The sequence below is a fragment of the Octodon degus genome, unplaced genomic scaffold, assembly GCF_000260255.1.
Source record: "Octodon degus isolate 3935 unplaced genomic scaffold, OctDeg1.0 scaffold00012, whole genome shotgun sequence".
NCBI lineage: Eukaryota > Metazoa > Chordata > Mammalia > Rodentia > Octodontidae > Octodon > Octodon degus.
This window is the reverse complement of record NW_004524588.1, coordinates 12,204,899-12,221,106: the sequence shown is the minus strand read 5'-3', so window position 1 is coordinate 12,221,106 and position 16,208 is coordinate 12,204,899. Positions and strand designations below refer to the sequence as shown.

General features: G+C 41.2%; 1 pseudogene; it reads right to left on the bottom strand.

The window, feature by feature from the left end:
* Positions 1–14,136: 14,136 nt before the first annotated feature.
* LOC101576289 lies at positions 14,137–14,932 on the bottom strand (annotated as a pseudogene).
* Positions 14,933–16,208: the final 1,276 nt, after the last annotated feature.

Sequence of the window (16,208 nt, the reverse complement as noted above, 5' to 3'; positions counted from 1 at the left end):
TTCTCATGGTTACTCTATGGCATGAAATAGTACTAATGACTGCAACTCATTTTGTGGATGAGGCCTCAGAGGCCCAGGCAGTTTACTCTCCCCAAGCCTTAGAGCCAGTGAAGAGCAGAGTCAGGATCTGTGGGATGACAGCCTCAAGCTCTGAGCTCCAGGCACTATATTCAGTGACTCCTCAATGCAATTCTTTTGTGCTTTGACCAACAAAATATGTGACATCATGCCTGCCTCTCCTAGATGCCCAGGGTATGTTGCCACGTTACAGAAACTATTTTAGATATTTGTTACTGTAAGTGGATTATTGTTCCTTTAAAAATTAGCACATGTACCAAAATTCAAATAATAAATATGCCTCAAAATTAAAACAAATCCTATAAAGCAATTTAAATCAAAATTAAGGTAATTTACACAAAATCTCATAGTGTGACTTTTTAAAGGACTCATTGACAGGTGATGAATTTGAAATTTTAAATAAATATGTGTATCTCATTACTTTTTTCCAGTGTCCGCTGATTCCCTAGTTCCCCTTCAAGGTTCTTCCCATTTGCCTTCAGGACCCCTTCCGACCTGCTGGCCTTCTTTCTGCAGGCAGCTCCAGCCTCACCTACTGCTGATGCAGCCTTCCGTGCTGGGGCAGGGCTTCTTTCTGTCGCTCATCTCCAAGGTCCCTGCAAAGTGAAGAACGTAGGGGCATTGCATCCAGTAGTCTTTATGATGCATGCGCTCGCCATTCTAACGGGCTTGCTCCTGGACTGGAAGATGAGAGGGCCCTTTGACAACATCAGGAAGAAATAGGTGATATAGCACGGAGATAGTTCCTTAAGGGGGAGACGGGGGCTCTGACCAGGACAGCAGTGTCTGTGCAGGGAGACCCTCAATGGATGTCACTTACAAATAAAAGTAGGATGATGTCCTTTGGATGACAGCATATTGTGGACCCCCGAAATTCACAGGGGTTTCATTCCTAGAGCACCCATAAACATCAAATTTCAGATATGATCACAAACATGCCTATGAATGCCTTTTTTTATAGTTTCAACCCTAAACATGCTGTGTCTCGTAGCTATGTAATTTGATACAATAATATATTAATAAAGCATTAGCTATAGCGGGGGATTTTGCCAGCATTTTAGGCATCTTGGTGCATTAAGAACAAAAGTGAGAGCCTAGAAGTAGCTACCTTGGGGACAGCAACCTGCTCGGAAGCAGGAATGCTGGTGCAGCTGGTGGAGAAGGGTAGCGGAGCAGCAGCCAATTAGCAGCAGGAAGAGCTACTGCCCTCTCCGTTGGCTACTTACAAACCTCCTGGCAAAAATAAAAAACATTTGAGGAGGATATTTGCAGGTTCTGTGACATTGTAGGGGTTTCTGTGAACAATTGCTAGTTAGGTTCTAAGGACAGTTCCCCAAAGAGTCGGGCTATGACCTCTGAACTGAGGTTTTGTTAGTGTGTAGTGTAGACTCTTCCAGGCCAGGCCCCCAGTGACCCCCACTTCCTTCCAGCAGGCTTCACTGCCCAATGTCACATTTAACTCTAAACTCATCAGTGAATTAGTCCACTGCTGAGCATCATGCAACCACGCTCCAGTCGCCTCCCTAAAACCCCACCTACAAGCACCCGAAGCTCTGCAGAACATCTACATATATACCACAACAATTTTCCAACCCCCCAAAAAATAAAACAAAACAAAAAAATAGACAAATGTGTGTAGTACCTTTGTATTTTTCTCTAGGATGGATCAACTGTACTACTGTTATATAAAAGGGATGAGATGATGTTTCTTTAGCAAATTTACAACAATAACTCCTTGAATATTTAACAAGCCAACTGAAGTCTGTCTGTCTGTCTCTGTCTGTGTCTTTTCTTTCAGTACTGGATATCGAACCCAGTCTGGCATATGCTATGCTATGCAAGCACTCTAAAAGCTCTAACACCAATATACATGACCCTGCTTTTTTCAAAATTCAAGTTGTGGGTCTTACTAAGTTGCCCAGGCTGGCCTTGAACTTGTGAACCTCCCAATGAGACTATAGTAGCTCATATTGCATGTAGTCACCACCTTGCTTGATACGAAGTTTCTGCTGCCAAATGGGATTAAAATTCTTCAATGCGTTTTTTATTTCTTGGTCTCTGATGCTACTTTCTTCCTCCATTCCTACCCAAGAGAACTGACAAATGGTAAGAAAACCAAATAATTGTGCTAACAAACATACTTTTTTTAGTTTATGTCTATTTTATTATTATCTATTTTGTAATCTTTATACTTCATGTAACCAGTAAACACTTACTGGGTACGATGTTATGATACAAAATGCCCATCAGTGTTGCTATACTTGCAATATTATAATTTATAATCAACAACACATTTTCTGTTAATAGCTTAGTACAAAATACATCACAAAAAGCTACCAATAATGGGTTGAATTTGGCTCCCAAAAAACTTATATCACATTTTATTCCCTTCAACTTGTGAATATGATATTAGTTGAAAAAGGGATCTTTGCAGATTGTTAGGATTTTAATGATGTAATTCTGCATTCTCCATGCAGCCCTAAATCCAATGACAATTGTCCATATGCAAGGCTAAGAGAAGACACACACAGAGAAGCAGAGGCCATGAGGAGAGAGGTAGAGATTAGAGCAATACATTCATTGACCCTAGAATCTTGTTAGACAACAGAAGCTGGAAAATGCATGGAATCTCTCCTGGAGCCTCCAGGGATGGTGTGGAAGTGCTTATGTGTTGATTTAGCAACTGGGAGAGGGTAAGTTTCTGATGTTTCAAACCATCAAAAGATAAAAAAGTGTTATTTGCCTAAGGTTGGACAACAGAAGGAGCACAAAAAAGGTATTTGCAATTGATTGATATGCTCTATGTATTCATAGTTTTAAAATATTGAGAGATGAAAGGACCAGGAATCAAATACAGGCCCCAAGGCAATCCCTGATTTTGTGTCCAGCAACAGGAAAGCTGACTTACGCAACTACCAATGTTGAATGATTATATCCTAAAAGTTTCAATCTGAATTTAATAAAGCCAAGAGATCTAACTATAAGTTTACAGAAAATATAAAGAAAAGCAATGAAATATACCACAAAAGAGCAATTAACCAATATTTTGTCTCCATGACCAAAGACGTTATTTATCCAACAAATCAACATTGTAAATCAAAAAGAAGGGGGGAATTCATGGAATAAAGAGGAAAATCTACTAACCATGACACGTAGACCTTGGTAGGATCCTCATTTGTGTCTATTGCTTCACATTTGTTTTTCCAGAGCTACCCTGAACCCTACCATGCTCTCTGCTTTTCCAAAGCTGATCTCTATGAGCCAAAAGTTGTTGAACTATGAATGGTGAGTGAGATCTGGGTTTATATACAGTTTATGTACAGCGTGTAAGCTGAAAGTGATTTTATATCTTAAAGGGTTATACATAGAAAAATAGGAATATGGAATAAAGACTGAACATGGCCCATAAAAAAAGCCAAAATTATTACCAGTCTGGTTATCTATAGAACACATTTGCCAGTCCCTGAACTCGAGTTACCAGGAGTCAACAACTCTGAGTTACGATTCAGTTTGGCTAATGAGGCACTGTGAACAGCTCTGCGGGTGAGAAGAATTAAGGAACTTACTCCCCCAGTACTCTCCTCTCGGCCCATTCTCCCCAGTTACCATAAGCTTCGTCTCCTTGAAGAAGAGGTATGAGTGATAACACTTTCCCATCACAGCAAACCTTCAGCTACTGCACCATCCCTCCTGAATTTTATTTCACCTTTACCATACTTTTGTAAACTAAGCAACTGCTAAGTGTCAAATAGCTCTTTATTAAATCTCTTAAATTGTCTGATTGGGATATCTATGCCTCTGGTTTCCCAGTAGAACCCTGATTCGTGCAAACTAGTAATTAGATAACTTGGTTGGATATAATAACATGGTGGCCATGTTGGAAAGAATCTCCAGACAGAGACACATAGTGAAATATTCAAAGATGACATGATATGGCTGGAATTTACCTTTTAAGTGCTCCCAAAAAAGACATGGAGAAATCAATGAAAAAGGACATACGTGCATCATAGGCCATTGAATATAATCGGGAATTCATTACATTGTTCTCTCCAGTTTTGTGTATATTTTTTAAAATATTGTACAACAAAGAGAGAGAACTGTCCTCTAACCCTTGCTAGCTTTTTAATGAAAGGACAGGACAATTATACTGATGCGGTGTTATCTGAAGGGCCATCACGTAGTAGGAAAGGCCTTGTGGATAAAAGCTTGAACTTGGGTGATAAAAGATTTGGTTTAAATCTAAACTTCTTAATTGTTTCCAAGTCTCATTTTCTAATCCATAAAATGCAGATAATATCCATGACATTAGATGACAATTAAAATAATTAACTGACATACTGTTCGTAAGCGGCCTGTTATATAGTATTTGCTTGATAAATGATAGCTGGCACTGGTTTAAAATTTAACTATAAGGCTTTATATTCAGAAAATGGAATGGGATTGAGTTGCAGTGATAAGAAGAAAAAAGAAAAGCTAGTAGTTACCGTGAAAGTTTAAAAAATACTTGTGTCCTCTGATATAAACTAAACTTCTTTGAGATTTCTTTGTCACAAGAGACCTACAATTTTTTACAGGCTAATTGAACTGAATCATTTGAGATCAAAAGCACAGTTAAGCAATTTAAATGGCATGCAGCAATTAGGAAACAAGTTTAGTGGAGAAAATCTCCAAGGGAGCTACTTTTTTTTTCCCCCTTATTTGACAGAACACACGTTTTAGCACCTCACTAAGAGCATCACATTGGTTCAAGCTCTTTAATTAGGATGATTTTCATTTTAATTGCATGGAAAGTTAAAACCACATTATAATAAAACCATGAAGAAGGACACATGTTTTGCAAATGGACTTTCTGCCTATCCTTCTGAATAAGGAAAATATACAGTAACGTATTGTGGTGCACATTTGTTTTAATATTTGGCTTGAGGTTCTTGAAATACTGATCAACACGATGTCATGTAAAAGGGCTATAAAACAAAATTATGCCTCCACTGACAGACATGAGTGGCAAAGATATACTTACTAGGAGCATCTATGCATGAACAAAGAATGACAAATTGGAATAATTCTGCTAGTCACCTCAACACCGAAAAGTACTATAGCCTAATATATTCATTCGGTTGAAGAATTGCTTGTGGCATTTTCTCTATCACATTAGTTTGTGTCTGTAAGCACAGATGGACCCCTTTGTTTCATTTTATTTTTATTTATTTATTTATATTTATTTATTTTTTGGTGGAACCAGGGATTGAACTCAGGCCCTTGCGCTTGCCAGGGAAGCGCTTATTCCACTGAGCCATCTCCCCGGCCCCTTCCCTTTGTTTCACTTTAACTAATTTGTCTATGTAAGCTTGAGGCCAACAAGCTCCCTTGGTGTCTCTGGATCTCCGTCAAGCGATATCCTCAAGGGGCTGGGGATATAGCTCAGTGGCATGGCCTGGCAAGCACAAGGTCCTCAGTTCAATTCCCAGTACCAAAAAAAAAAAAAAAAAAAAAAAAAAAAAAGGAAAGAAAGACCCTCTACTGTAGCTCTTAGTCCCCAAATGTTCATTGCTTTTCTACACATCTCTCTAGTACCCTATTTGGGTTTCATGTATGTTTGTTAGTCTCATACAATGACATTTCTATTTGCTCCTAGAAGATCAAAATTTCAACAGGAGAGCCAGTGAGATAGCTCAGTAGACTAAGCACCTGCTTAGGCATGCATAGGGATGGGTGTTCAATCCCCAGCACCACATGCAGTGCCAGCCCTGCCCCTGGGCATGCTAAACCAGCCACTGAGTCCAGGCATGGTGGTGTACACACCTGTAATCCCAGCACTGGGGAGGCTTAAAACAGGAGGATCACTACACGGCATAGTGGGACCCTGTACCAAATACATAAAAAAAAAAAAAAATTAATTAATTAAATAAAATTTTCAGCAGGAATCTAAATCTCATGTATAAAGAAGATGAAGGTAAGAATTAGGGCTCAGCCTATGCCTGGGCTGAGGGAGTTTGGCTTGAGAGACTTGCACAGTCATCGGAAGGTACCTCTAACCCATGCCTGCCATGACACACTTGATTTCACGGAGTAGACCTCTGCCCTGCCACCAAAAGTGCTTTGAATGCAGCACAGAAGAGACAAACAAAACCTGGGTCAGCTGTTGATTCTACACACTCTTCTTCTATAATATCTAGAGAACATACCTTAGAAACACCAAACTGCTCCTAGTCCGTTGATCACCCTATTTTCTGACTCTGAGCCCCTTGTTCTCTTAAACTCTTATAAGGAAGGGAATAGCTTATGAAGTAATAATTATAACCAACAAAGTCCCTTGCTAAAAGAAGCTATGCTCAGGGCACGGGTGTGCACTACTCTTCCTTGCACACCCTCCTGCTGTAAACCCAGCAACTTCTCTTACCATTTTCCCTCTCTAAACTTATGTGTTTATATTCAACAGAGATTATGATGCAGTGAACATGTATTTCTCACACCAGGGACTTTTAGAGCACTGCCTCTAGGTGTGCCTGTGCCTCAGCAATGCCACCATAGATCAAGAGGGCTAGTGGAAGCCATAACTCATATTCCCTTCTTAGTGATGGAAAGCGCATGCCCAGAGGAAATCTCTGGAAGTCGTGTAGTGAGCAGAACTATTGGACTTTATGTAGTCCAGGTTTTCCCAGATTTTCTTTTCTGTTTACATTTATTTAGTACCAGCAAAATGCTACTGCACAGAATAGAAGCTTATAAAATGGCAGCTAGCTTAGTGGCCACTATCAGTGGATCATAAATCTTGATGATAAAGCATGAGGCATGGGGGGGTAGGGGAGTAGGGAGTAAGAATGTAGACTAAGCCTCTGTGGATCAGTATATTTGTCTCTAGGCTTACTAAATGCTATAGTTCATAAATATATGGGTGACTGTTTTTCAAACACATGAAGGTATTTTAATTTAATAGATCTGACTCCAATGTAAAAGCATCACTAAATTTTGTTTTGCTTTGTTTTTGAGACAGGTTTTCACCATGCAGTTCAGGATGGCCTTGAACTCACTTTGTAGCCCAGGTTGGCCTGGAACACACAACAATCCTTCTGCTTCAGCCTCCCAAGTAATGGGATTACAAGCATGCACCACCATGCCTACCACTCAGATTTTTTTTTTTTTTTTTTCAGAACTGGGGATTGAACTCAGGCCCTTGCATTTGCCAGAAAAGCGCTTATTCCACTGAGCCATCTCCCCATCTCCATACCACTGAGATTTTTAATAGATTTTTTTGTTTTGCCTTTTTTTTATAGTCATCAGACATTAAAAATATAGCTAATATTATATGAGAGACTTGTAAACCACAGAATATTATGTAGGAAACTTGCAAAATGTTTTCATGTTCCTGCTTCGGCAGAGATCAGAAGCTGGGGTTCGATTCCCAGGCATGTTGTCCAGGCCCGGGTCCCGGGGCGCACTGAGACGATTGAGATGGGCGTGGTGGTGCGCACCTGTAATCCCAGGCCTTGGGAGGCTGAAAACAGGAGAATCACTACAAGTCTGATCTACGTAGTGAGACCCTATACACCTTGTAAACTCTGTCCTAAATTCATTTAAAAAAATGTTTTCATGTTAAAAATTTTCTTTGTGCTAAAGAAGAAAAAGAAAAAATAATAATAAATAAATAAGATAGGAAAATCAGTCCCTAACACAAAGGAGTGATTAGTGATTGAAAAGTCAGGCCCCGGGCCAGCACATGGGGAGATTTTGAGGGCCCAGAAAGTTCTGGTTCCTCCCAAATCATAACACCCAGTGTCACCTAGTCAGCAGTGAACAGCTGCGGCGTGGAGGGTCCCGGGCTGTAGATGGACGTCTTCTCATCTTGAGACCTGGGCTCCATGGGGTGCTGGACACAGCATGCGCAGCAGAGCTGATGTTTCTGCGCTGCAGCTGTATAAATGAGCTGCAGTGGCCAGATGTGACCATCCTGACCCTGCTTGTGTGCAGCATGGATGGGAAGCCTCTGTGACTCCCAGGGACCTTGCTGGCTTTGGATGCTACGACAGCAGACTTCTGCCAGTTGTGCATCAAAAAATCGGGCAACTCCTCATGAAAAAGCAAGAATTGTGTTCACAGATGCTGCTCTCTCCAAAGAGACATAAATGCAGATCTGTCCAATGAAAGCAAACTCAACAATGCCCTCAGTCACAAGAATAATCAGCCTGGTCAGCCGAAAGAGCCAGCTGGTGTGACCCAACTTCACTGTTACTCCGAATCACTGTCACCCTGAAGGTAAAATGACCAGGGCAATCATCAGAGCATGTAGTTATGTTACTATCATATTATGTGGCTTGGATCGTTTTCTTCCTAGTCTAGCTGGTTGACAGAATTTCATTTTGTTCTCGGTATAAGAAAACTATTGTTGCGCTTCAGCATTTGTTCTTCTACAAACACTCAGGATTCATTGATCTCTAAGAAATGTTCACATTTGAATTATGCTCCCTCCCTCTGAGGTTGAAATGCAAACTTCAGGACTATAACCCCAGCGCAGCTAGACTCAGCTTCTGATCCTCACACTGGCGGCCACACCCTGCAGAGGTGATGGAGCCAGAGCTGTTGGCAAGAGCAGCGCGTTGGGAAGGAGGGACTTGTGGGCTCCAATTTTTCTTAGTGACTCACTGTTGACCTGGAGGATATCCTACCCCAGAAGGCAACCCTGTATCTTATTCTATCTTTTACTCCTAGCTGCAAGTTTTTGACATTTTCGCCGGGTATGTAGGAATTCTCAGATGTCTTTCTTTAGGAGGTCGTTTTTACCCTTTCAGATTTCTTAACTACTCATGTCACATGGATTTAGAGTCTCAGAAGATTTTTCTGGGATGCATGCACCTCGCTGTGGTTCTGCAGTTGTCACATTTGAATACTGTTTTCGGATTCCTTGAAAAGAAAAATACTATCAATGTAGTTAGCAGTGAAAAACAAAAAGAGAAAGACAGAAATTTATATTGCTTAACAACTTTTACCTTCCAAGTTTTTTTTAATCCTTTCTTGGTTTTGTCTAGTTTCTATTTTTCTCATTTGCCCATAAAAAGATTATTCACATTTATAGCTAAAGGTCTCTGGAAAAGAGCTAAGTTGTCTACATAATATAAAGCACTCAGGTTAGCATAATATGAACTGCAGGAGTTGAAGAAACAAAGGGAAGAAGTTAATGACTCAAAGTTCCTGCCTGTGTCTCTACATTGCTGGTATTTGGAAGAAAATTGGATATTCAAGTTAGAATTTAAGTGATTTTCAAATATTTGGATTGTGGGTAAGCAAGAGTTATTTTTTCAGTTTTAAGTGCTCAGCTATTTAGTAAACAATAGTCTTTCCTGAAAATATTTTTATTCACAATTCTTTATTCATTGGATCATTTTTACCCAGAAGTGATTATCATTTTAGATGTAGACCATCTAAACACTTTCTGAAGGAAGTGACCAATTCAGTTGGCTTTGTCACTATGTGGGGTCTCATGAAGATGTTGGATCAAGTGGAGAGGAGTTTTCTGCTGGACTGAAGACAGGCTTTCAGACACAAATGTGGTGTTTAGGGACCTGAATGAACCAGCTGAGCTTTGATTAATTCAGGCTTCATTTCATTGCACATCTCAATATGCAGAAGGGGAAAAATAATCTCTTTCAGAAAATCAAAGAATTATAGAGTGAATGAATTAAGACTAGCTGACAAGAGCGAGAATGCTTGTATAAATGCATATATAAAGCATTTGGAAACTCAAATGAAGAGGAAATAGGAGCCAGCCCCAGGAACATTTGGTACTAGATGGGAAGTGACCTGACTTTACGGTGTCTCCCATGTGTGTATTTCCAGATTATGTGCCCCTGGTTGTTTGTGGATGCACTAGGGGGAAAGTGCACCACGCTCAAGTAAGTTTGGAGACTCTAGGGTTGTATCAAACTAAATAGGATTTTTTTTATTGCAGGACTTCTCAGAGCTTTAATATGCTGATATGTATTATAACTACTGAAGAGAAAAATATAACATCAAGTTTCCACAGATAACCACAGAAAATCCCTTTTAGACATGTTTATTAATATCTGCACATTTGATGTTTGCACTACACCATCTTATAAAATAGTGGTGCCATTGAAAGAGCCATGGCTTTAAAAGCAAACACATCAGAAGACAAACCCCAGCTCTGGCACCTACTAGCTGTGTGAGCTCAGCTAGATTGTCACCTAGTGTGGGTGTCAGTTTGTCAGTTATAAAATGTAGGTGCTCTTCTGTGTGCCATAGAATTCTCATGAGAATTTAGTGACGTAGGAATATATACAAACTACAATTATAAGCTATGATATACAGGTATTGCTTCCTATTGTTCAGACAATGATCATAAATGTAATCTTTAGGTATTTACACAAACTAATTTTCTTTTGTCCCCCCATGAACTAATTTTCAGTTTGGAAGTTTTAGTTTTCATTCTATGGGCATTGCTAATAAAGCTGATAGTTCACTGAAAAGGTGCACTTATACTTGGCCCCATTCTGCAAAAACAGTTCACTTTTGATAACCCCAGAGCAGCTAGCAAAGCAGCCCCTGGGGACTACCCCACTCTTTATTAAAAATAGTTGGGAAAAATCGGCCTCATTCTCCCCACAAAAATGTTGCAATCAGCTCCCCAAGTATTTGGAAGAGACACAGCTAGTTTAAGATTTATGTCTTGTCTTTAAACTCTGAAGTAAGCTGAATCATATAAACATTTTGGCACAGTATGCAGGGAGCTAAACACATTACTCTTGGCATTATTAACAGGTGAAATGGGAATAAGTGGCTATGGAGAGTTCATGCTGCTGTGTCAGCAGGAGAAGATGTAGTTTATAGGCTTACAGGGCTGGAAGGAGGGGGCAACAAGGTTCCATCAATCTGATGTGAGAAGAAGGCTGAACAATGCTTTCCAGCTGTCACAACTGCACACGAGCTTGGATGATTTCTTGTGGTGTTATAAATGTAAATGCTTCTCAATTAACTGTTTCGAAAGCAAGATTGTTTCTAAAAGAAAAATTTCTAGCCAACTGAAATGATTAAAACTTCTATGATTTTTCTGTGTTGCTCCACCTTGGGAGAGAGCTGGCTTCCCTTCCAATGAAGATCTGTGATGCTCTGAGGGTATAAAAATAGAGATACAAGGAGAACATTCTTTTTAATAAGCGAGCAGCTGTCAACCTGTAAAAATTTGGGTCTGAGTCAGGATTCAGTCTATCCACACAGCACCTCTACCTTGTGCAGCCACCCCCTCCTCCCCTGGAGCCAATTTCCAAATAATAATGCAAGCAGGATGAGAAGGAAAGAGCTTAAACTCCAGGAAAACCATTTTTAAGTTGGAATAGAAAGAACTTACGTCCACCTCTGAAAGGAAGACTGAAAAAAAAAATGATAGAATCTTCTTTTCCAAAGAACCGAAGGTAAAAGGGCTCATCCCAAGAAGATTAAAAGGTCTCTGCATGATTTGAGAAGGAGCAAAAGGAGACTGTGAGTTTCCAGAAAGGGTCAGATATGTGTCTATTGCAGTCCAGGTAGGAGCAGAATCAGGCACTACAGCTGACAATAAGAAAAGCAGTTGTTGGGAAGGCAAATATATCAGGCGCTCATGAGCGAGGCTGTCCAGAGAGCCTGCCACTGTCTGCACTGTGGGGTTGTGAGCTTTGGATCTCTGAACCATCTAAGGCTTCCTCCAGCTAGTTTCTGAAAGTTTTTGGCAAGCAGGTGATGGATTCTCAGAGCTCATGTTGCTGCATTATCCCTGTGTGAAGGCTGAAAGGCAATCCCTTATTAAGCTAACCTTGTGATTACAGCTCGCTGTGGATGCCACAGACATGATCTAAAGATCTGTATCCCAGCACTGAGAGGCACCCAGAGGCCCCAGGGTTACTTGTCATTCTCAGTTTTACAACCCTCTGCATCCACTGGCAATATGCTTAGAATGATTCAGTGTAGGGTCAAGAATGTTGACTTTGGAATCTAAGACAACGGAGTTTCGGTTCAAGTCCTGGATCTGCCAATGAACTAGCCGTGTGATGGTGAGCCAGGTCCTTAACTCCTCTGCCTTTGCTTCCTCTTCTATAATGTGGTCCTTCCTAGGATCTTTTTTTCAGGGCTAAAGTGAGATAATTCATACAAGGCACAGTGACTGTCACTAAGTGAATAATAAAGTGTCCACATTTGTAGAGTCTTTGGTCTCTGCAAAGATTGCTTTGAGTATTTGCCATAGTTCTGTGAAGACTCCCAGGCCTTATCTTCTAGGAAAATTAAGTTACCTACCACCTCCAGTCTTACTACTACAGAAGTCAAAAATAAGGAGGATGGAGGAAGCAATAATCCTTCACCTCAGATTCCCAAATCTTTACCCCTCCACCTCTCCACTCACTTCTATCCAAGAGAAATTTGATCCAAGGACCGGGCCACACACTTTATTGAAACACTGGCGATTGCTGAGCACAGTGAAGGCTCACTGTCGTCAGGGAATTTGAATCACTGTGTTTCAGTTTCTAACAATGTGTTATGGGATAGTATAAGACCTGCCAACAACCACCTGTGTTTTTCAAAGTGAGAATTATTCAACTGGAAGAAATAATGCCCAAGCCCTTATAACCAGGAAATATGATTATGGCATCTAAAATTGTCATTTAATGTGTTCTTTTATATCCAGAAATCTTCACCAAAGTGATGAGCCAATGAGGCCAGTTTATATTTACTGAAGTTGCAATGGACATATTATATATCTTTTGTGGCTTCTCTGCAGTGTTGAAATGACCTATGAAAGTCTGACCATGAGAGCTTTAACCACAGCACGAATTTGAGGCCTTGCTCAGGTCCCTGCTTACTGATACATGGCTAGGTTTTCTTTTAGTGCCTGGATTTCTGGCTGCCACAAATTTCCAAGCACTGACACCTGGGCTTCTTCAGCAACAAGAACAACTAAAGTTAGTTGTAGGTAATGTCAAAGCCACCCATCCAGTTGAACAAAAATACCAAGTTGCTTTTCTTACAAGATGTTAAGCAGTTACATGATTTTACTCTTTATTTAGTTGACAGATTTAGAGGTTATTAGAATTCACATCCCAGGTTTCTTGACCCCTTATTACAGCATCTAAAAACTGTGAGGCTCTGTATTCTTCTGGCATCTTCCTGTGTGCTTCCTAATGCCAACAAATCTGGCACTTAACACTAAAATCAGTATCAAAAACTGCTCAAATATGGTGCTTGTGTTAACAAGGAAAAAAAGGTGGTTTACTCAAGATTTTGCTTTTTTTTTTTTTTGTTTGTTTTAAAATTTTATGTATTTGGTCGAGGGTCTCACTATGCTCTGATCCCCAGTGATCCTGTTTTAGCCTCCCCAGTGCTGGATTACAGTTGTGCGCCACCACACCTGGTCTTGATAGTGTTGTTGTTGTTTTTTTTAATACAAGATGCACAGGTCCTAAAGAGGACTCCAGGAACACCCTGAAATTTCCAACAAACTTGAGTGAACGCCTTGCTTTTAGGAAGGAGGTTCTTCCTTTCCCAAATTCTTATTTATGTCATTTTGAAACAGGGTTTCACTATGCAGTACACGCAGGCCTTGAACTCACTTTATAGCCCAGGCTGGCCTCAAACTCAGTGATACTTCTGCCTCAGACTCTCCAGTGTCCAGATTACAGGTGTGTGCCATTATGCCTGGTTCCCTTCCCAAATTCTGAGGTAGAGAAAAGAAACTGAGTCAGTTCCAAGCTAAGGTACAAAAGCCACCTGGGCCACGCAAGTCTGAGACCTCACAAAGCCGTATCACTGAAAGCTGGAACCTGGCCTCCTGACAGACACAACTGAACACTTGTTTTCCAGACAGTTGTGACTGTATTTTCAGTCTTTTCAAAAGAGCTCTGGGGCTCCAGACTCAAGTACGCTTCTGGGCTGGGTCCACAGCTCTGAGTCATTCACCCACAGTGAGCCCCAGGACAGAAGATGCAGCAAAACAGGACCTCTTCCTCCACAGCAAGTGCTGATTTCAGCCGTGGCATGATGGGGAACAACGGAACTCTTCCTTGAAACTGGGCAGTGCTGAGAGGTGCCTGCCACGCCGATTCCCTTATACTTCCTTCCAGTCTCTGGAACTAGTTCAGCTGGCGGATGAGCTGGTTGATGCGCTCACCCCGATAGCCAGGTGAGCCCATCTCCTTGAGGAAGCCCACTCTGTTCTTGGTAGCGTGCCGGGCCACAGAGAGGTGGAAAGGGCGCAAGAAGCAGGCAATCTCCTGGAAATGCGCCCCTGGGAAGGCGATTTCATGGATGAGGTCTTCCAGGCAAATGACACCAAACTTGCCCAGGTGCTCCTCGATCACAGTGTTGTCCGTCAGCGGGAAGGTCTTATTCTTAATCTTGCCCTGTCCACGTTTCAAAATCAGTTCCCGGACAGACTTCAGATGTGGAAATCCCCAGGTCACATAAGGCTCCACTATTCGCTGCATTTTGAGAGTTTGGGGGGGTGACTTTAACAAAGACACCACTGAACAGCTTCTTCAGGCGAAGTCTTGCAATGGTCTTCTGTACTAGTGAACTCACCCCGTTAATACTTTGGAGGCGGACAACGAAGGCCAAGGAATGTTCATCAGGTGCTTCCAAAGCGCGAGGTTTCACTTCAAGTCGTTCCACACGCACCCCGTCAGGCCGCTGCCACCAGGAATCATGAAGGAAGGATTCCAGTCGCTTAAATCTGATCTCCTTTACCTTCCTCTCTTTCTTTGCCAAAAGTGCCTGCTTTGCCTGGGTGGCTTTGAGGGCTTGATAAGCCTTCCTCTTTTTCAGGAGATTTTCTGGAACCAAGGGGATCTTTTTTCTTTGCTCTTCTTCCGCCATCTTTCCGGCGTCAAGATTTTGCTTTTAAAACTGCCTGCTGATCATCCCATCTGATGTTCTGCAATCCTGTTTAAGTATTTCCAAAAATGTCTAATCCTACTTTTAGCTCAACCTGCCAATTCTCACCCCCATGACACCATGCCTTCTAACCTGTGTGCTCCCTACTGTTTACTTTAGCTCCTTCTTTATTGATCTCTTGTTTTGCAAAGGCACTGCTAAACCTGAGGTTACTTAAGGTTTGTGAAGATATTTTTGTTTGGACCTACATTACTGATTTGCTGATTTGGAATCGAGAAGTGGCTAGTCAGTTTCCTGAGTGCCTGCTCATGGTGAGCACTTCATATGCCTTATCTTAGTAGGTCTTTGTAGTAATCATATGAGAATAGTGACAGCCCACCTCTCCACGCTCTGGCAGGAACTCTGTATTTGTCCATCTCTCCAGTTACCCCTCGCAAAAGGAATGGAGGCACATTATGGGCTCACAGAATGAGTGGAGGCTACTCGCTGCTGCTTGGGATGGAGCCGGGTTCTTTACACAGCCTGGGCTTATGCAGAGAAGGAACACACACCTGAAAAAACTTGGAAAGTTGTTGGGAACAAGTAAAGAAGAAAATAAATCTTGGGTCAGCTGTACTCATCCTGTGTTGCTGAATTCTTCCTGTTCTCTTTCTGAGTGTTTTTTCATATTGATACTCTTTTCAGTGGTTCTGGTCTAAGCCCTTTATTCTCCTTCCTAGTTGTGCTAACAATATTCCAAAGAGTCTCTCCAGCCCCAGTATTTCCTTCGGCTAAGTCAGATGAAGATTCTAAGTACACTATGGTCAGCTGTCCCAGTCAACTGAAGACAATCCAGGAAAAATAAAGCTATATAATTTTCAGAAAGAAAGTATTTTGTGGCTTCAAATAGGAAGACTTAAAGTATAAAAGAACAAATAGGGTAAGAGTACAAAATTTGACATTAAGTTAGGTATATTTATTCTTGAAAAGCCATCCTTGTCTTAGTTACTTTTCTGTTGTTGCTGAGATAAAATACCTGACACCCAAAATTAAAGGAAGAAAGGTTTATTGAGCTCACAGTTTGTAGAGGTTTCGGTCCATACTCAGCTGGTTCCAAGGCAGACTGGCACATGGTAGAGGGCAGCAGTTCATGGTGGCAGAAGACAGTGGAAGCAACAAGAGAGAAGAAACAAGACTCTTTTTGCCCCTTGTATTGTATCCAGTCTCTGGGATTAGGACAGTGCCGATTTAATCTGTAGACTGATCCAGCGATCACTCACTAT